Source organism: Salvelinus fontinalis, chromosome 15 (genome assembly GCF_029448725.1).
Source record: "Salvelinus fontinalis isolate EN_2023a chromosome 15, ASM2944872v1, whole genome shotgun sequence".
Lineage (NCBI taxonomy): Eukaryota > Metazoa > Chordata > Actinopteri > Salmoniformes > Salmonidae > Salvelinus > Salvelinus fontinalis.
In genome coordinates this window covers 12,052,032-12,071,971 of record NC_074679.1, presented here as the reverse complement: position 1 = coordinate 12,071,971, position 19,940 = coordinate 12,052,032, and the positions used below count along the sequence as shown (strand labels likewise).

Below are 19,940 nucleotides of genomic sequence, written 5' to 3'. Positions count from 1 at the left end.
CCTGCTGCAACATGAAATGAGCGTTGTAGAGATTAATATATGCTTTGCTTTTAGAATAGTGTGTATCTTCATCGTTCGATGGCAGGTGATATCTACAAATAGGCTATAAAAATAACGGCCAACAATGTTGCGTGATCCCATAATGAATGAACCGGAGGTGACAAGCATGGCGACGATCGACTCCCGTTATTTTGATGACGAAAACACATGTTGGGTGCATGATTGATATTCATAAATATAAAGACAGTGAACGCATGGGGAAGCCATTGTTGACACAAGCAAGTCTTCCGCTAAGGGACAGCTCGAAATTTAATGAAGGGAGATGGGTGTTCCAAAATAGGGGTGAGTTTTCTTTCTTTTCTTTGGGGAAGGTTGTCTTTTTTGGATGCGGCACAGGGGAGGGTAGTGTTTTTTCCCCACTGGTTTAAATTCACTCTTCTGCTCATACTTTACCTATAAACTATAGCTTCACTTTTGATATTACCATAATACATTTTAAAACATTTGTGAAGGTTTGGTATGGTATGGCTATTATTAAGCTTTAGTTACTGCAGGCCTATGATAGGAAGGCAGTGTGCCCTGGCTCTCCAACTGACTCTGACAGTTGAACTTGAGATGAGGAAGACTCTTTAAGACTTGACAGAGTTACTCCTATACAAATATTTTGATTAAAAGTTAACAAATTACCCTCCTGTAAGTCCTATATCTGTATAGCAGACCCAGTAACCATCTGACAAGAAATGCATGTCTGTGTCATAGAATGCCACCGGCATCTTTCTGTCTGGGGTTAGTCTTAATTAAGTTTATCATCCTTATATAAATTAAAATAATATCATTGTGACGACCCTCCCACTCTGTCTGCCTAATTATTTCTCTTTGCTCTTGTTTTTCATAATAGGATGTCGGTGGGCGGAGCCTGGAGGGTCGTCAGCGAAATGGGACACACCTGGGCCCGGGCGTGTCCCGGGGATAAATACACCTTTCACTTATTCTTTGAGGAGATTCCATGCAGACATTGTATATTTGTTTGTGGAATTTTGCGGTTTGTTTGTTTTGGCACCGTCTATGCATGCAACCACTCACCATTGTTAATTGTATATAGTTTACTTTAGTTAATAAATATATTTTTGTTATTCCGTGATCTCTGACAGTGTCAGCTATGATAAGGTTAAAATAGCTGTTACAGATTTATGAATTGGTTCCTGAGGCTTACGTCAACGATTTAGAACTATAAAAAGGCTGATAAACAGACATGTTGAGTTTGCGCGAGAGTTATCTTCAGTTTAAATGCTTGTGTTCCGCCTCTGCGGTTACGACTTTCCAGGGGCTGTGTGATCTGATTATGCTAGAGCAATTTAAGGACACAATCCCTGATCGTATAGCCACGTACATTAAAGATCGAAAAATTTAGACTGTCTCCGAAGCTGCGGTTTTGGCGGATGAGTATGTTTTGACAACAAGTGGCTTTGCAGAGCCCCGTATTCGGAGTGAGTGTGGACGTTCAGAGATTTGAGCCTGGCCCAATGAGACCCTCTGGTTTACATTTACATTTACATTTAAGTCATTTAGCAGACGCTCTTATCCAGAGCGACTTACAAATTGGTGGTTTACGAGCAGCGCTTCATTCATCTAGGGTTGAGCCTGGCTCCTGTGGTAAAGCTTACTTAAGTCAAGTGTCACTACTGTCATTGTTCAGGTCATTGGAAAAACGAATGTCCTGTTCTCAGGGCTAAGGGTAAATTCAGTACTTGCGCTAAAGTTAAACCTAAGCCTACAGCATTAGCAGCGCCGGTCCCACATCCGTTCACTCCTATCACCCCATTTCACCAGCAGTGAAGGTCCCAATTGACCCAGATTGTATACCTTTCGTTACAGAGGGTGTTCTGTCTCTGTTAAGAAGTGACGATCCTGAGGGACACCGGTGCCCCTGAGTCGTTTGTGTTAGTCTGTGTTACCCTTCTCTGCTGAGACTGATTCGGGGAATAACTTGGCCGGTGAGCGTGTTTGGCCTATTGTCTCCACCTCTAGTGGTTTCCGCTTAGCCGTCGTTTGAACGGATGAGCGCGCGCAGTTTCCCAGAGGTGTTCTCTGCGTGCGCGGTGAGGCGTTCCATGAGCTGTGGCGACCTGGTCGCTGCACCGGCTAACGATGTTACAAAGAAATCTGTCAGTATTTTCCTGTGATCCCGTTATCTGTGCCCCGCTCCGATCTAATCAATACACAACTGTGACACCGCCTTAAAAGAGTCACGTGACTGGCCACTGTTTATTTTGTTTTGTCCTATAGCTTTCTATTCGCTGCTGTCCTCGTTTTCTTCTTTCCTCTTAAAAGTTTGCTTCCTGTGCGCAAAGGTTGCTGAGGTCTGGGGAGGACGAGGTTGGCTGGGCCATGGGATAGTATTAACCAGGGTAGTATTTTGTTTATGTTAGGTTGGTGTAGTGTCCTTGGTGGTCCCCGGTTTTATGGGGAGGAAGGGGGGGGGGGATGACGACCCTCCCACTCTGCCGAATTCTTTCTCTTCGCTCTTTTCCTTAATAGGATGTCGGTGGGCGGAGCCAAGAGGGTCGTCAGCGAAATGGGATACATGGGCTCGGGTGTGTCCCGGGGATAAATACACCTTTCCCCCATTCATTGAGAGACTCTCCACGCAGACACACTGCATTTTTGGTTGTGGCTTGTTTGTTTTGGCCCCTCTCAACACCCCTCATTATCACATCTATGCACACAACCACTCATCTACCCTACTGATTACTGACTACACACACCATTGTTAATTGTATATTGTTTACTTTAGTTAATAAATATATTTTTGTTATTCCTTGATCTCTGCATTGTCTCCCTTTTTGTTACGGACTACGAGACAGTTTGTGACAATCATACAGTGGACACCTAAGCCTATAGGTCATTAGAAAAGTAGCCTAAAGCCCCCCCCCCCCCCCCCCCTAAATAGGCTATAAAGTTTTACATATGCTACACTGAAACACAAGAAACAGTGAGTATTTTTGTAAGTTGTTATAGGCTGTTTTTAAGAACATGTAAATGTGGCTCGTTTGGCCAACATCCTGCGTTTTTTGATGGTGCTGGCTGTGTCAGGTTGACTCTGAATGCATATGGATGTCTGTAAAATTTCTTAAATGTCTGGTAAATTAAAATCTTCCCTGTCATGTTCGGTGCCAAATTTTTCTAAAAGGAACTGAAATGGCATATTGTTTCAGAATATTCACATGAAAATCTGTCGTCAATTGGATGGGAACTTAGACTCCCACCTCGTACTCATCTGGAGGTTGAGCTTTTTTTCCTCTTTGTAATATCTATGTAATTGTATACTGAACAAAAACATAAACGCAACATGTAAAGTGTTGGTCCCATGTTTCATGTGCTGAAATAAACGATCTCAGAAATGTTCCATATGCACAAAAAGCTTATTTCTCTAAAATGTTGTACACACATTTGTTTACATCCCTGCTAGTAAGCAAGTCTTCTTTGCTAAGATAAACCATCCACCTGACAGGTGTGGCATATCAAGAAGCTGATTAAACAGCATAATCATTACACAGGTGCACCTTGTGCTGGGGACAGTAAAATGCCATTTTAAAATGTGCAGTTTTGTCACACAACACAATGCCACAGATGTCTAAAGTTTTGAGGGAGCATGTAATTGGCATGCTGACTGCAAGAATGTCCACTAGAGCTGTTGCCAGAGAATTTGTTAATTTCTCTCCCATAAGCTGCCTCCAACGTGGTTTTAGAGAATTTAGTGATACGTCCAACAGGCCTCACAACCGCAGACCATGCCAGCCCAGGACCTCCAAATCCAGCTTCTTCACCTGTGGGATCGTCTGAGACCAACCACCTGGACAGATGATGAAACAGGACTATTTATGTCGGTAATAAAGCCCTTTTGTGGGGAAAAACTCATTCTGATTGACTGGGTCTGGCTACCCAGTGGGTGCGCCTATGACCTCTCAGGCCCACCCATGGCTGCGCTTTTGTCGCAGGTTAGGAGAGTATTTTTGCGAACTCTTTCCCTAACCTTAACCTTAGTATCCTAACCTGCTACGTTAATTCTCCAAATCTGCTGCATAAGTTTTCCTAACCTGCTACGAAAAATGGCTTGAAAATAGTGTTTCCCTGAGGGGATGTTGACGTTTGGCTATCATGATAAGTAGGTATTCCTCCATCAACTAGCTTGACTCATTCTGTAGCTTTGATTGTAGTGAGTATAGACAACAAATGATCCATTTGCACCTTTTTCCTGCTTAGCCATGGGCTGCAACCTGGTCTCAGAGCATTTATTCGTATTCTGTATGTAAATCCGAGACACTCCATTTAGTATGATATGTTATGTTTCGTGTGGTACGTAATAATTTGTCGATGTCCATCAACCATTTTGTATCATATGTTATAAATTACAATTCGTATTACAGTTGAAGTCGTAAGTTTACATACACTTAGGTTCGTGGCATTAAAACTTGTTTTTCAACCGCTCCACACATTTCTTGTAAACAAACTATAGTTCTGGTAAGTTGGTTAGGACATCCACTTTGTGCATGACACAAGTAATTTTTCCAACAGTTGTTTACAGACAGATTATTTCAATTATAATTCACTATATCACAATTCCAGTGAGTCAGAAGTTTACATACACTAAGTTGACTGCACCTTCAAACAGCTTGGAAAATTCCAGAAAATTATGTCATGGCTTTAGAAGATTCTGATAGGGTAATTGATATGATTTGATGTCAATTGGAGGTGTACCTGTGGATGTATTTCAAGGCCTACCTTCACTCAGTGTCTCTTTGATTGACATCAAGGGAAAATCAAAAGAAATCAACCAAGACCTCAGAAAAATATTGTAGACCTCCACAAGGTCTATTTCCAACGCCTGAAGGTACCACGTTCATCTGTACAAACAATAGTACGCAAGTATACCATGGGACCACACAGCCGTCATACCGCTCAGGACGGAGACGTGTTATGTCTCCTAGAGATGAACGTACTTTGGTACGAAATGTGCAAATCAATCCCAGAACAACAGCAAAGGACCTTGTGAAGATGCTGGACGAAACAGGTACAAAGGTATCTATATCCACAGTAAAACGAGTCCTATATCGACATAACCTGAAAGGCCGCTCAGCAAGGAAGAAGCCACTGCTCAAAAACCGCCATAAAAAATCCAGACTACGGTTTGCAACTGCACATGGGGACAAATATTGTACTTTTTGGAGAAATGTCCTCTGGTCTGATAAAACAAAAATAGAACTGTTTGGCCATAATGACTATCGTTATGTTTGGAGGAAAAAGGGGGAGGCTTGCAAGCCGAAGAACACCATCCCCACCGTGAAGCCAGGGGGTGGCAGCATCATGTTGTGGGGGTGCATTGGTGCAGGAGGGGCTGGTGCATTTCATAAAATAGATGGCATCATGAGGACGGAAAATTATGTGGATATATTGAAGTAACATCTCAAGACATCAGTCAGGAAGTTAAAGCTTGGTCGCAAATGGGTCTTCGAAATGGACAATGACCCCAAGCATACTTCCAAAGTTGTGGCAAAATGGCTTAAGGACAACAAAGTCAAGGTATTGGAGTGGCCATCACAAAGCCCTGACCTCAATCCCATAGAAAATGTGTGCGCAGAACTGAAAAAGCATGTGCGAGCAGGGAGGTCTACAAAACTGACTCAGTTACACCAGCTCTGTCAGGAGGAATGCGTCAAAATTCACCCATACAACCTAACAACATGGCTGTGACTTCACTAATGAATGATCAGAAAAGTGCAACTACACAGCACCACCGAGCAGCACCATCATCCTTACACAACTGCATGAACTTGAATGTATATTACTACATCCACAAGGCTCATTGCTAACAAAATATCCACATAATCTATACAGTATACATCCATAAAACCACAAGGCATATAAGACTAGACACTGAAATGCAAAATGTCTGAAATGAGATGACAGAAACTGTCACGGATTCCCACGGTACTGCTGCTGTCACCGGCCTCTAGGCATCGCTGAACTGTCTCATTACGCACACCTGATTCCAATTCCCCCGATTAGTAATTATATATATGTGCCCTCTGTTCACCATTGTCTTGTCAGTTATTGTTCCCATGTCTGTTGGTCTTGTGAGTACCTGTGCTTTATTGTGTTGGGTTTTTGTGCTGCGTGTACTTGTTATTACGGGTCCCGTGTATTGTTGTGCACTTGTCATTTGGGTCTCGTTCCGTGTATTGTTATTACAGGTCTCATTCTGTGTTTTTATTAGAGGTCTAACCTTGCTCTTTTGTTTGGGTTACATGCCTGTGTTTTTGTATACATGTTTGTTTTGGGCCTCCTCCCCCATGCCTATTCCTGGCATATTGTATTTTTGCGTAGAGTATTAAAACCCCCTATTAGGAAGTAACAACTCCTGCCAGGAACAACCAGAAACCCATAATGATGTGCAGATATCTGTGGATTAAATAAAAATGTGACATGTCAAGATATATGCTTACATTGTGTAACAATGTCCCATTTTTGACTCATTGTCATTGGTCTTTGAATTCCTAAATCGATACGCAAACTCAGCTGATGCAAATATTGCCTAGTTGTGATGCTGCTGCCTGCATCATGCAATGGCAAGTAGTCTTTTATTGTAGACAGGCCTATAATTTGCCAACATTTATAAGACATTGTAAACATACAATAGGCATATTTGGCACCTACTTGTTCAACAAAATAGTGGATAAGAGCAAGACAAGTAGAAGGAAACAGAAGTCTGGATACTGGCTCTGAATGGGTCCAGCTTCATCCTGTTCATCTGCAGGTAGACATTGATTAATCCCATTGTCAGGTTTGACCATGTACACCAGTAATTATAACCAAGTTGATTATGTTGCACTGTAAGTGCATTGGAGGGCATTCCATGATAAAAACACTGGGACATAAGTTGTATGTGTTAGAAAGGTGATATACCGCAGCCTGGTCTCAGACTAGACATAACATAGTAATCTTGTATCCGGGACACTCAAATTAGTATAATATGTTACGTTTGGTATGGTTACTTAAGGCAAAAACAAACGTAGGATAGTTGGTCGGGGTGGATGGGTGAACATAACGCAAACGTCTAGCAACCAAATGTTGCGAGTACAAATCTCAAAACGGAACTTTAGCATTTGAGCAACTTTAACTACTTGTACAAAAGACTTGAGAGTAACTATGAGTTAATCATAAGAGCACTGTTGCTCCACCCACTGATGTGGAGCAGAGCATGCTGGGCTATCTCTAACTGAGGAGAAGGAAGTGACAAGTTCCAGCCATCTCCTGTGATTACCTTAAGTTAGCATTCTTTGTTTTAGCCAAGGCCAGTGTGCGACTTTCAGAAATGTGAGTTCCTATTTTTTACTATTCATGTGTTGTGGACGCACTCCTTTGTTATGCTAATTTGTGTTTTTACGCGAGCTAGCAACTGTAAGCTTGCTAACCTTGTTTCTGTCATGTATAAATGATTGGAGACAGGCGCAGGAATACTATTTAGGCCCAGAAACTCAGTAAAGAAAGTCTTTCAAGCCAAAGACCTTTAGTGTAGCTACAGTTGAAGTCGGAAGTTTACATACACCTTAGCCAAATACATTTAAACTCAGCTTTTCACAATTCCTGACATTTAATCCTAGTTAAAATGTTCTGTCTTAGGTCAGTTAGGATCACTATTTTAAGAATGTGAAATGTCAGAATAATAGTAAAGAGAACAATTTAATTCAGGTTTTATTTCATCACATTCCCAGTGGGTCAGAAGTTAACATGCACTCAATTAGTATTTGGTAGCATTGCCTTTTTAAATTGTTTAACTTGGGTCCAATGTTTCGGGTAGCCTTCCACAAGCTGCCCACAATAAGTTGGGTGAATTTTGGCCCATTCCTCCTGACAGAGCTGGTGTAACTGAATCGGGTTTGTAGGCCTCTTTGCTTGCATACACTTTTTCAGTTCTGCCCACAAATGTTCTATAGAATTGAGGTCAGGGCTTTGTGATGGCCACTCCAATACCTTGACTTTGTTGTCCTTAAGCCATTTTGCCACAACTTTGGAAGTATGCTTGGCGTCATTGTCCATTTGGAAGACCCATTTGCGACCAAGCTTTAACTTCCTGACTGATGTCTTGAGATGTTGCTTCAATATATCCACATAATTTTCCGTCCTCATGATGCCATCTATTTTGTGAAGTGCACCAGTCCCTCCTGCAGCAAAGCACCACCACATGATGCTGCCACTCCCTGGCTTCACGGTGGGGATGGTGTTCTTTCCATTCTCTTCTTTTGGAGAGATTGGAAACCCAAATTGGTCTACACGGACAGGTTCTGGCCTGGTTTAGATCTTATCTGTCGGAAAGATATCAATTTGTCTCTGAATGGTTTGTCCTCTGACAAATCAACTGTACATTTCGGTGTTCCTCAATGTTCCATTTTAGGACCACTATTGTTTTCACTATATTTTACGTCTTGGTGATTTCATTCAGAAACATAATGTTAACTTTCACTGCTATGCGGATGACACACAGCTGTATATTTCAATGAAACATGGTGAAGCCCCAAAATTGCCCTCCCTTGAAGCCTGAGTTTCAGACATAAGGAAGTGGATGGCTGCAAACCTTCTACTTTTAAACTCAGACAAAACAGAGGTCCCAAGAAACAAAGAGAAAAGAGATCTTCTGTTGAATCTGACAATTAATCTTGATGGTTGTACAGTCATCTCAAATAAAACTGAAGGACCTCGGCGTTACTCTGGACCCTGATCTCTCTTTTGACGAACATATCAAGACTATTTCAAGGACAGCTTTTTTCCGATTACGTAACATTGCAAAAATCAGAAACTTTCCGTCCAAAAATGATGCAGAAAAATGAATCCATGCTTTTGTTACTTCTAGGTTAGACTACTGCAATGCTCTACTTTCGGCTACCCGGATAAAGCACTAAATAAACTTTGGTTATCCTGACTCTAACCCAAAAATGTTATCATATTACTCCAGTGCTAGCCTCCCTTCACTGACTTCCTGTTAAGACAAGGGCTGATTTCAAGGTTTTACTGTTAACCTACAAAGCATTACATGGGCTTGCTCCTACCTATCTTTCCGATTTGGTCCTGCCGTACATACGTACGCTACGGTCACAAGACGCAGACCTCCTAATTGTCCCTAGAATTTCTAAGCAAACAGTTGGAGGCAGGGCTTAATCCTATTGAGCTCCATTTTTATGGAATGGTCTGCCTACCCATGTGAGAGACGCAGACTCAGTCTCAACCTTTAAGTCTTTACTGAAGACTCATCTCTTCAGTAGGTCCTATGATTGAGTGTAGTCTGGCCCAGGAGTGTGAAGGTGAACGGAAAGGCTCTGGAGCATCAAACCGCCCTTGCTGTCTCTGCCTGACCGGTTCCCCTCTCTCCACTGGGATTCTCTGCCTCTAACCCTATTACAGGGGTTGAGTCACTGGTTTACTGGTGCTCTTCCATGCCGTCCCTAGGTGGGGTGCATCACTTGAGTGGGTTGAGTCACTGACGTGGTCTTCCTGTCTGGGTTGGCGCCCCCCCTTGGGTTGTGCCGTGGCGGTGATCTTTGTGGGCTATACTTGGCCTTGTCTCAGGATGGTAAGTTGGTGGTTGAAGGTATCCCTCTAGTGGTGTGGGGGCTGTGCTTTGGCAAAGTGGGTGGGGTTATATCCTGCCTGTTTGGCCCTGTCCCCGGGGGTATCATCGGATGGGGCCACAGTGTCTCCTGACCCCTCCTGTCTCAGCCTCCAGTATTTATGCTGCAGTAGTTTGTGTCGGGGTCTAGGGTCAGTCTGTTATATCTGGAGTATTTCTCCTGTCTTACCTGGTGTCCTGTGTGAATTTAAGTATGCTCTCTCTAATTCTTTCTTTCTCTCTCTCGGAGGACCTGAGCCCTAGGACCATGCCTCAGGACTACCTGGCATGATGACTCCTTGCTGTCCCCAGTCCACCTGGCCGTGCTGCTGCTCCAGTTTCAACTGTTCTGCCTGCGGCTATGGAACCCTGACCTGTTCACCGGACGTGCTACCTGTCCCAGACCTGCTGTTTTCACCTCTTTAGAGACAGCAGGAGCGGTAGAGATACTCTCAATGATAGGCTATGAATAGCCAAATGACATTTACTCCTGAGGTGCTGACTTGTTGCAACCTCGACAACTACTGTGATTATTATTATTTGACCATGCTGGTCATTTATGAGCATTTGAACATCTTGGCCATGTTCTGTTATAATCTCCACTCGGCACAGCCAGAAGAGGACTGGCCACCCCTCATAGCCTGGTTCATCTCTAGGTTTCTTCCTAGGTTTTGGCCTTTCTATGGAGTTTTTCCTAGCCACCGTGCTTCTACACCTGCATTGCTTGCTGTTTGGGGTTTTAGGCTGGGTTTCTGTACAGCACTTTGATATATCAGCTGATGTAAGAAGGGCTATATAAATACATTTGAAATTTGAAAATTTTTGGGCTTACGAGCCTCCCCCTTTTTCCTCCAAACATAACGATGGTCATTATGGCCAAACTGGTATATTTTTGTTTCATCATACCAGAGGACATTTCTCCAAAAAGTACGATCTTTGGCCCCATGTGCGATTGCAAATCGTAGTCTGGCATTTTTATGACGGTTTTGGAGCAGTGGCTTCTTCCTTGCTGAGCGGCCTTTCAGGTTATGTCGATATAGGACTCGTTTTACTGCGGATATAGATACTTTTGTATCTGTTTCCTCCAGCATCTTCACAAGGTCCTTTGCTGCTGTTCTGGGACTTATTTGCACTTTTCGCACCACAGTACATTCATCTCTAGGAAACAGAATGCGTCTCCTTCCTGAGCGGTATGATAGCTGCGTGGTCCCATGGTGTTTATACTTGCGTAGTATTGTTTGTACAGATGAACGTGGTACCTTCAGGCGTTTGGAAATTGCTCCCAAGGATGAACCAGATTTGGCTGATTTCTTTTTACTTTCCCATGATGTCAAGCAAAGAGGCACTGAGTTTGAAGGTAGGCCTTGATATAAATCCACAGGTACACCTCCAATTGACTCAAATGATGTCAATTGCCTATCAGAAGCTTCTAAAGCCATTACATAATTGTCTGTAATTTTCCAAGCTGTTTAAAGGCAAAGACAGTAAGTTGAATGTAAACTTCTGACCCACTGGAATTGTGATACAGTGAAATAATCTGTCTGTAATCAATTGTTGGAAAAATGACTTGTGTCATTCACAAAGTAGATGTTCTATTCGACTTGCCAAAACAATAGTTTGATAACAGGAAATTTGTGGAGTGGTTAAAAAACTAGTTTTAAAGACTCCAACCTAAGTGTATGAAAACTTCCGACTTCAACTGTATATGCTTATAGTCCAGGTTGATTGAGTGGTTTTCTATTTGTCTTTACAGCAGAACCAGCAGGAGTTGTGGTCGTAGCTGTGCAGTCTGAGATTAGTTAAGATATAAAAGGCACAGGTAAGTCCGCTGCTACAAAAGAAGTGTGTGACTGAATGCCTATTAGGATGTTGGTCATATTGTATTTCTGTGAGTTTGAGAATGAAGAATGTATTGTTCCTACTGTTAGGCCTCTGAGTTTACGGTTCATTTTAATCGATTCTCGCATTACAGTAATAAATAAATAAAGTACCATAGTCTTATGTTTTACTGCCTACCAATGGCCAAATCAGGGAATTGAAAGGGTCCCACTTGAGCACTTTTATTAATTTGGCTATATGTGACAAAAGGGTGGACTAATGGTTTTATCAATATTTAACAGACTTTAAAAAAACAGAAAGTAGAGTTAATTTGCATTATTTATCTTCATAATTATCTATTGACAGACCAACCTTACTACTAGAGAACTATCAACCATGGCTGGACTTGAAAGTTCCCTCAAGTGTGTGCCTCTCAGAGGTATGGGACATTGAAAAAAATCTCCTTATTTTGTGCATTCTTAAGTGGTTCTGTTGTTCTAAGATGTGATATTTTTTTGCTCTGTTTCAAGGTTCTGGAACTGGTTCTTCAAAAGTTGTGTATCCCGGGTACAGAGGATCACTGGCAAGTTAAACAAGGCTTCTGTTTGCAGTGAACATGTTGCCAGAGTAACAATTTCAGTTGAATGATTTGAATGAACAGTCCAAGTTTAGGCCCGAACCAGATACTAGGGTGTGTTTGTAAATTCCCTCTAGCTATCTATTCCGATTTCAGAGGACTCTCGTCTCTGTGCAAGAGTACACAATAACTGAATTTACGAACGCGCAACACCTGTTGAATGTGACCAGTGTTAATAAACTTCTGGCAAAAACACAGTAATTCAATTGTTTCCAGCAGCACAGTTACAGTCACCAACCCATTAGATAACATGAAAACTGCCCAACCAGCTCTGCTAGGGTGAGAAAAATGGCCAGAGTGGGGTGTTCTCTCATTTATGTCTGGAAATAGCTAGCTAACTTTAGCCGGTTATATTGGGTGCTTGACTGCCGTTGTGAGGTCAGAATGCTCGGATCAACCCCACTCTGGCTAGAGGGTCCAGTGCACGCTCGGAACACTCTGAGCCAAAACCTCTGAGGACAATCTGACAACGCAGTGAATTTACAAACACCCAGAGCACACTCTGAGCTTAATCTGACAATCCAGAGTGAATTTACGAACACACCATTGTTCGCCACACACTATCTTTTATGCCCTTCAGACTGTTAGCGGCTAACACAAAACAAATGGAATATGTTAGCTAACTATTTACCTTGTTGAACGCACCTCAGGTGTGTTACTGTATTCCTCGCGAGCAGTGCTTCATGTTGTATTAAATATATGTATGCGTAGACATATGACCTGGTTGTTTTCACCAGTGAAGGGATATTACAGATGAGGCGTTTGAAGATCAGCTGAGTGACTCTGCGTTTTGTTGCTGCTGTGCCTGTACGGCGAACTCAAAAGATAAAACAGGCTTTAGGCTATTCTAGTGATCAGATTTTTTTACCTTAATAATATTTAACATGTAACATGTTTCATTGACACATCAGATATTATTTATATTCTGATTCACATAGAAAAAGGTTGTTTTCAGGCTTGATTCGATTTGCTGTCTCTCCCAGGACTTAAACAAGCCAAAATGGACAATTGTAAATCAATGCTCATTCCCATTTTAGGACACCGCGAACCATTTGCTTCTCATATTCATAGACAACTCTCCTCCCGAGGCCGCCATAGAGCCTAGCTCAACCTTGGTTCCCTTCCTGCACAAGTACTGTGACGTTTCCGACAAGAAGCCCTCTGTAAGTAGCCTAGTAACCCTTCCCTCCTTCCCCTCTTCTCCCAAATACTGCACTTCCCTACAACTCATTTCCTCCTAGGTCTGATAACCCTCTCTCAATTCATTTGAATTGAAAGGGCTTTATTGTCATGGGAAACATGTTTACATTGCGAAAGCAAGTCTCAAGTGCTGAAGCTAGAGCTGAAGAAGATCAGGGAGCAGCAGGACCTGCTCTTCTGCTTCATGAACTCCCTCATGCTGGAGGGGGCAGTGCACATGATCCAGTTCTGCCTCACTGAGGGTAAGTAGGCTTTGGCCATTCCCCCATATCCCAGATAGAGATGCAATAGACTGACAACTATGTCCTGGCCCAGAAACAACTACCCTAGCCTCTATTCTTTCGGTGTTTAGAAAGCTGAAGGAAATGGATAAGTGAAAGCAATATGGCAGAAACTCTCCAGTCAAAATGGAAGGCTTAAGAACTGCAGTCACCGAATGGGAACGGGTTGTTTACCGAAGGGGGAAGGGTTGTTTCTGGACCAGGTCCAAGTCTTGATTCCCCTCTCTTCTGCCCTTCATTACATAGGAAATAAGGTACTGAGTTCACCTAGTCCACTAATAGGCTAATTAAAGATGTATTTATTTCACACTGTATACACATTCCTTAATTAGCTATAGCACTGGTTGTAGTTCCTCCCTCTCATTCACCACTCTTGTCTTCCTCTGTCTGTGGTGACTTACTTATCACCAAGTGACACTTATGAAAATGTCAATTGGTGTCAAGTGGCACTGAGAGCACATGTCTGTGAAGTTGAAGGGTTTACATGGTGCAACAAGTCTGCTAGAGCAGCCTGTCTGCTGCTGGTAAGGCCTGGGGTCATGGTATTTTAAACTGTTATGCAACGGCAAAAAAAAAAAGGGTTTTGAAGTACAGGTAATGCCTTCCTGTTTATTTATTTGATTGAACCTTTATTTCACTAGGGAAGTCAGTTAAGAACAAATTCTTATTTACAATGACGGCCTACCCCGGCCAAACCTTAACCCAGGCGACGCTGGGCAAATTGTGTGCCGCCCTATGGGACTCCCAATCACGGCTGGTTGTGATACAGCCTGGAATTGAACCATGGTCTGTAGTGACGCCTCTAGCACAGATGCAGTGCCTTAGACCGCTGTGCCACCCGGGAGCCCCATATGAACAGTTTTCTAAGCATTTTTACAAACGGCAGGTTTGTTAAGTCATACTGATATGCGTTTCTCTCTCCAGTTGCTGAGGTCCTCATGCCGGGGTGGTCAATCAATCAATGAAATGTATTTATAAAGCCCTTGTTACATCAGCTGATGTCACAAAGTTCTGTACAGAAACCCAGCCTAAAACCCCAAACAGCAAGCAATGCAAGTGTAGAAGCACAGTGGCTAGGAAAAACTCCCTAGAAAGGCCAAAACCTAGGAAGGAACCTAGAGAGGAATCAGGCTATGAGGGGTGGGCCAGTCCTCTTCTGGCTGTGCTGGGTGGAGATTATAACCCTGTTCAAGCCCACCACTATGGAGGGAGCCATGTTGCCCTCCTACGGCCTGGTGGAGGCAGAGGACGACATGATAGGTTGTACAGTGTGGGGCCCCTGGGTGGCAGTGTGGATCCAGGATTAGTTAGGAAGGCACACTCAGTAAATTTAGTGATTCAAGATCTGTTGTGTACAACCTATGTTGATTTACTGGCCTATATATTTGCTTATTCAATACCATGATTTGTTTCTTTCTTTGTAATAAGGTGAATGGGGAAAATATTCAGAAATATCCATTCAAAGGAGCCCTGAGACTAACTCCTTTCAAGATCATTAGTGGACTTACAAAGTTGTCAAAGTTACTGGGTTTGCTGTTATTAATTTCAAGCAGGATTATCATTTAAGGGTATCTGCTAAGAAAATATGTAATGTTGTGTGATCAAATGTGTGATTCATTGGCAGAGACCACTGCCCTGCTTCCTGACTATTTCATCCTCATCATTCCCACAGCATTGCTCAGTGGACTTGAAACTCAGTATGTTGCTCTTATTCTTCTTCTCCCAGAGTCTTCCGTAGCTGATGCACTAGATACTCCCCTAGCTGTATTTTACCCCTACTAGAGCTGCTGTCAGTGAATACATATCCTATTTTAGATCCCGTACTAGTTTATTTTTTTATTTCACCTTTATTTAACCAGGTAGGCTAGTTGAGAACAAGTTCTCATTTACAACTGCGACCTGGCCAAGATAAAGCATAGCAGTGTGAACAGACAACAACACAGAGTTACACATGGAGTAAACAATAAAAAAGTCAATAACACAGTAGGAGAAAAATAAAATAAAATGAGTCTTATACATTGTGTGCAAAAGGCATGAGGAGGTAGGCAATAAATAGGCCATAGGAGCGAATAATTACAATTTAGCAGATTAACACTGGAGTGATAAATCATCAGATGATCATGTGCAAGTAGAGATACTGGTGTGCAAAAGAGCAGAAAAGTAAATAAATAAAAACAGTATGGGGATGAGGTAGGTAAATTGGGTGAGCTGTTTACAGATGGACTATGTACAGCTGCAACGATCGGTTAGCTGCTCAGATAGCAGATGTTTAAAGTTGGTGAGGGAAATAAAAGTCTCCAACTTCAGCAATTTTTGCAATTCGTTCCAGTCACAGGCAGCAGAGAACTGGAAGGAAGGGCGGCCAAATGAGGTGTTGGCTTTTGGGATGATCAGTGAGATATACCTGCTGGAGCGCATGCTACGGGTGGGTGGGTGTTGTCGTGACCAGTGAACTGAGATAAGTCGGAGCTTTACCTAGCATGGACTTATAGATGACCTGGAGCCAGTGGGTCTGGCGACGAATATGTAGCGAGGGCTAGCCGACTAGAGCATACAGGTCGCAGTGGTGGGTGGTATAAGGTGTTTTAGTAACAAAACGGATGGCACTATGATAAACTGCATCTAGTTTGCTGAGTAGAGTATTGGAAGCTATTTTGTAGATGACATCGCCGAAGTCGAGGATCGGTAGGATAGTCAGTTTTACTAGGGTAAGTTTGGCGGCGTGAGTGAAGGAGGCTTTGTTGCGAAATAGAAAGCCGATTCTTGATTTGGATTGGAGATGTTTAATATGAGTCTGGAAGGAGAGTTTACAGTCTAGCCAGACACCTAGGTATTTATAGATGTCCACATATTCTAGGTCGGAACCGTCCAGGGTGGTGATGCTAGTCGGGCGGGCGGGTGCAGGCAGCGAACGGTTGAAAAGCATGCATTTGGTTTTACTAGCGTTTAAGAGCAGTTGGAGGCCACGGAAGGAGTGTTGTATGGCATTGAAGCTCGTTTGGAGGTTAGATAGCACAGTGTCCAAGGAAGGGCCAGAAGTATACAGAATGGTGTCATCTGCGTAGAGGTGGATCAGGGAATCGCCCACAGCAAGAGCAACATCATTGATATATACAGAGAAAAGAGTCGGCCCGAGAATTGAACCCTGTGGTATTACAGTACTTCCTGTATATGTCACTCAATCACAGTGGTCCTTTGCAATGTGTTTCCCCTTTTACCTTGCTGCAGTTCTGTGCCGTTCCACACAATAGTGTTGGAGTAGGCGTGCTGATATAGGATCAGATTGTAATGATTGAGATTAAATAGAGAGGGGGAACCTGATCCTAGATCAGCACTCCTACTCCGAGATCATTTGTGAATACAAAGCATGCAATGCTTTATTATAACATTGTTTTTTAATGCTTTCTGGTACCAAGAACTGAGCTCCTGACCTCCAAGCAGAAGAAGTTCCAGGAGTACATCCAGGTAGTCATTGTGGAGTAAACAAGCTCTGGGGTGAAGTGTTCCTTAGGTACAGATCTAGGATCAGCTTCCCCTCCCCAATCATAACCTTAACCATTGTGTATGTAAGGAAAATGATCAGCTTCTAGGGGCAACTTCACACTGCACCAGTAAAAAAACAGAGGTCATGCTTCAGAAATAGCTTTGTGGTCTGTCACCATATGAATACCTACCAGCTTATGTAGTGGCTGCAGTAAGTGTAGAAGTTCGAGAGGTGGATTAGTAACCAAAGGGTTGATGGCTCAAATCCCAGGGCTGGTGTGGTCAAAATCTACCACTGAACCCCAAATATAGGCTTACTGTGGTTTACCCTGCACTGTTTCCAGTCTCATGTTCCATTGTTCTAAATGAATAACAAAGTGCTATTCTGTCAGCCCTTTATGAATCTGTAAACAAAGTGAATATTGTTGGCTATCTTCCAGAAACTGCTCCAGGACCCAGAGCTGAGCAACAGTCAGCTGCTGGCAGACTTCCCATCTCCACAGTCTGGACTCAATACGTGGACAAGATGCTGCCTGATGTCAATCTAGGTATGTAACACTGGCCAAGTAGCCTGGTCCCAGATCTGTTTGTGCGGTTTTGTACGGTTCTATGTTAATAACATCTGTCACAACCTGCTCTCCTGTTGAACTAATTTGATCATCAACTCAGTGCCCAGACAACTGATAAAATAAGTACATCATGCTTTTTCGACTTTGGTGGGGAAAGAATGTTGTGGGGGCATCATGGTAAAATAATTCCCGGCACAGGCGGCCGGTGGCACCTTAATTGGGGAGGACGGGCTCATAATAATGGCTGGAATGGAAAGAAATGGAATGTTATCATACACATGGCTTCCATGCGTTCGATTCCATTCCAGCCATTATTATGAGCCGTCCTCCCCTCAGCTTTAAGAATGTAAGCCCAACATGCCTGTGGAATCCACCTATAACTCATGTCAGCTATGTTATTTCAACTGGCGTTCTGTAATAAATAGGAAGAGCAGGGATCCAATGTCTCCAGTGTAACGTAACAAATGTAACTGTTTTAGATCAAACTTTCTCAATTCATGAGCTCCGCCACCCTGTTCACAAAAATGGATGGCTCCTACAGACACGCACGACAGTGTCTAGGGTTTACCGAAAATGGATGGCTCCTACAGACACGCACGACAGTGTCTAGGGTTTACCGAAAATGGAGCGACAAACAAAAACATCCAGTCAACGGCAGTCCTGTGCGCGAAAACAGCTAGTTGATGAGAGAGGTGGAAGGAGAATGGCTAGAAGTGTGCAAGCTAACAGGCGGGCCACAAACAGACAAATAACGGCGCAGAACAGCGTCTCGGAACGCACAACTCATCAATCTTTGTCACAGATGGGCTATTGAAGTAGACGACCAACACTGGACAATTGAGGAGTGGAAAAAAATTGTCTAACATGACAGTGAGTTCAGTTTGAGCGGCCTGCGCAGTCCCCAGACCTCAACCCAATAGAGCATTTTTGGGATGAAATGGAATGGGCTTTTCGCAGAATGACTGTAACGTTGTCCAATCTGCAGCAACTGCGTGATGTCAACATAGACCAACATGCCTGTGGAACGTTTCCGACATCTTGTAGAATGCTCCAAAGAATTCCGGCTGTTTTGGAGGCAAAGGGAGGTCCGACCCGGTACTAGATGGGTGAACCTAATAAACTGGCCGGTGACGTATAAGTAATCTCCTCTGTGTTTTTACCATCTCAGAAAGGGCAGTATTTGGCGCCATTCCACCAGTCCTTTGTGAATTACCCAAGCCCCAAACCCAGCCTGCCAGAGCTGACCATCCTCAGTCCCATGTCAGATAATGACAGGAAAGTGGTCACACACACCACACCTGGATCTAAATAGTATTTGTTTACTTTCTGTTTTTTTAGGTTGGACTGCACTTTTCCATTGGTTCCATTAAACTGGGGAAGTTAAATCAATTCCACATTAAATATTTGAAAGGGAAACTAATACTTTTTCCGACCTGTATCTGGCACACAGACTCCCACACGCCTTTTTTAAATGTATTTTTATTTCACCTTTAGTTAACCAGGTAGGCCAGTTGAGAACAAGTTCTCATTTACAACTGCGACCTGGCCAAGATGAAGCACAGAAGTGCGACACAAACAAAAACAGAGTTAACCATGGAATAAACAAACATACAATCAATAACATAATAGGAAAAAATCTATATACCGTGTGGGCAAATGAGGTAAGATTATGGAGGTAAGGCAATAAATAGGTCGTAGTGGCGAAGTAATTGCAATTAAACACTGGAGTGATAGATGTGCAGAAGACAAATGTGCAAGTAGAGATACTGGGGTGCAAAGGAGCAAAAAAATATATAACAACAATATGGGAATGAGGTAGTTGGGTGGGCTATTTACAGATGCGCTATGTACAGGTGCAGTGATCTGTGAGCTGCTCTGACAGCTGATGCTTAAAGTTAGTGAGGGAGATATGAGTCTCCAGCTTCAGTGATTTTTGCAATTCGTTCCAGTCATTGGCAGCAGAGAACTGCCTACCTCAGCTGACAAGTGTTTTTAGTTAGGAGAGCCATTTGATAGCCCAGCCAAATGGGAAACGATCCTATAAATATAATGCCATTGCTGGAAGTTTTCTTTCATGTTGTAATGTTCTCCACTGCATTTTAAAGTGCTGTTTGTTTTTAACTCCATAGCTCTTCAATGACCTGTTCAAGAACAACGCCAACCGATCGGAGAGAGCAGAGGAGAAACACAGCCAGAACTACTTCATGGAGATGATCACTGTGGAAGGGGTTTACTTTATGTACAGTATGTGAAAAGTTAGATGCACAAATATCATCCCCCCCCCCCCCCCC

At 43.0% G+C, this 19,940-nt stretch overlaps 2 long non-coding RNA genes across 4 annotated transcripts; both read left to right on the top strand.

Annotated features, from left to right (window-relative positions):
* Positions 1-7,276: 7,276 nt before the first annotated feature.
* LOC129811416 (uncharacterized) lies at positions 7,277-12,065 on the top strand. Its single transcript, XR_008752880.1, has 4 exons — positions 7,277-7,374; positions 11,415-11,480; positions 11,846-11,918; positions 12,010-12,065. It is a non-coding gene; the product is annotated as an uncharacterized LOC129811416 (long non-coding RNA).
* A 1,093-nt stretch (positions 12,066-13,158) lies between these two features.
* LOC129811415 (uncharacterized) lies at positions 13,159-19,940 on the top strand. 3 transcript variants are annotated; one of them, XR_008752879.1, is made up of 3 exons: positions 13,159-13,279; positions 13,395-17,628; positions 19,779-19,940. It is a non-coding gene; the product is annotated as an uncharacterized LOC129811415 (long non-coding RNA). The 3 variants fall into 3 exon arrangements; XR_008752878.1 differs by having other exon boundaries at positions 13,159-13,558; positions 17,521-17,628; XR_008752877.1 differs by having other exon boundaries at positions 13,159-17,628.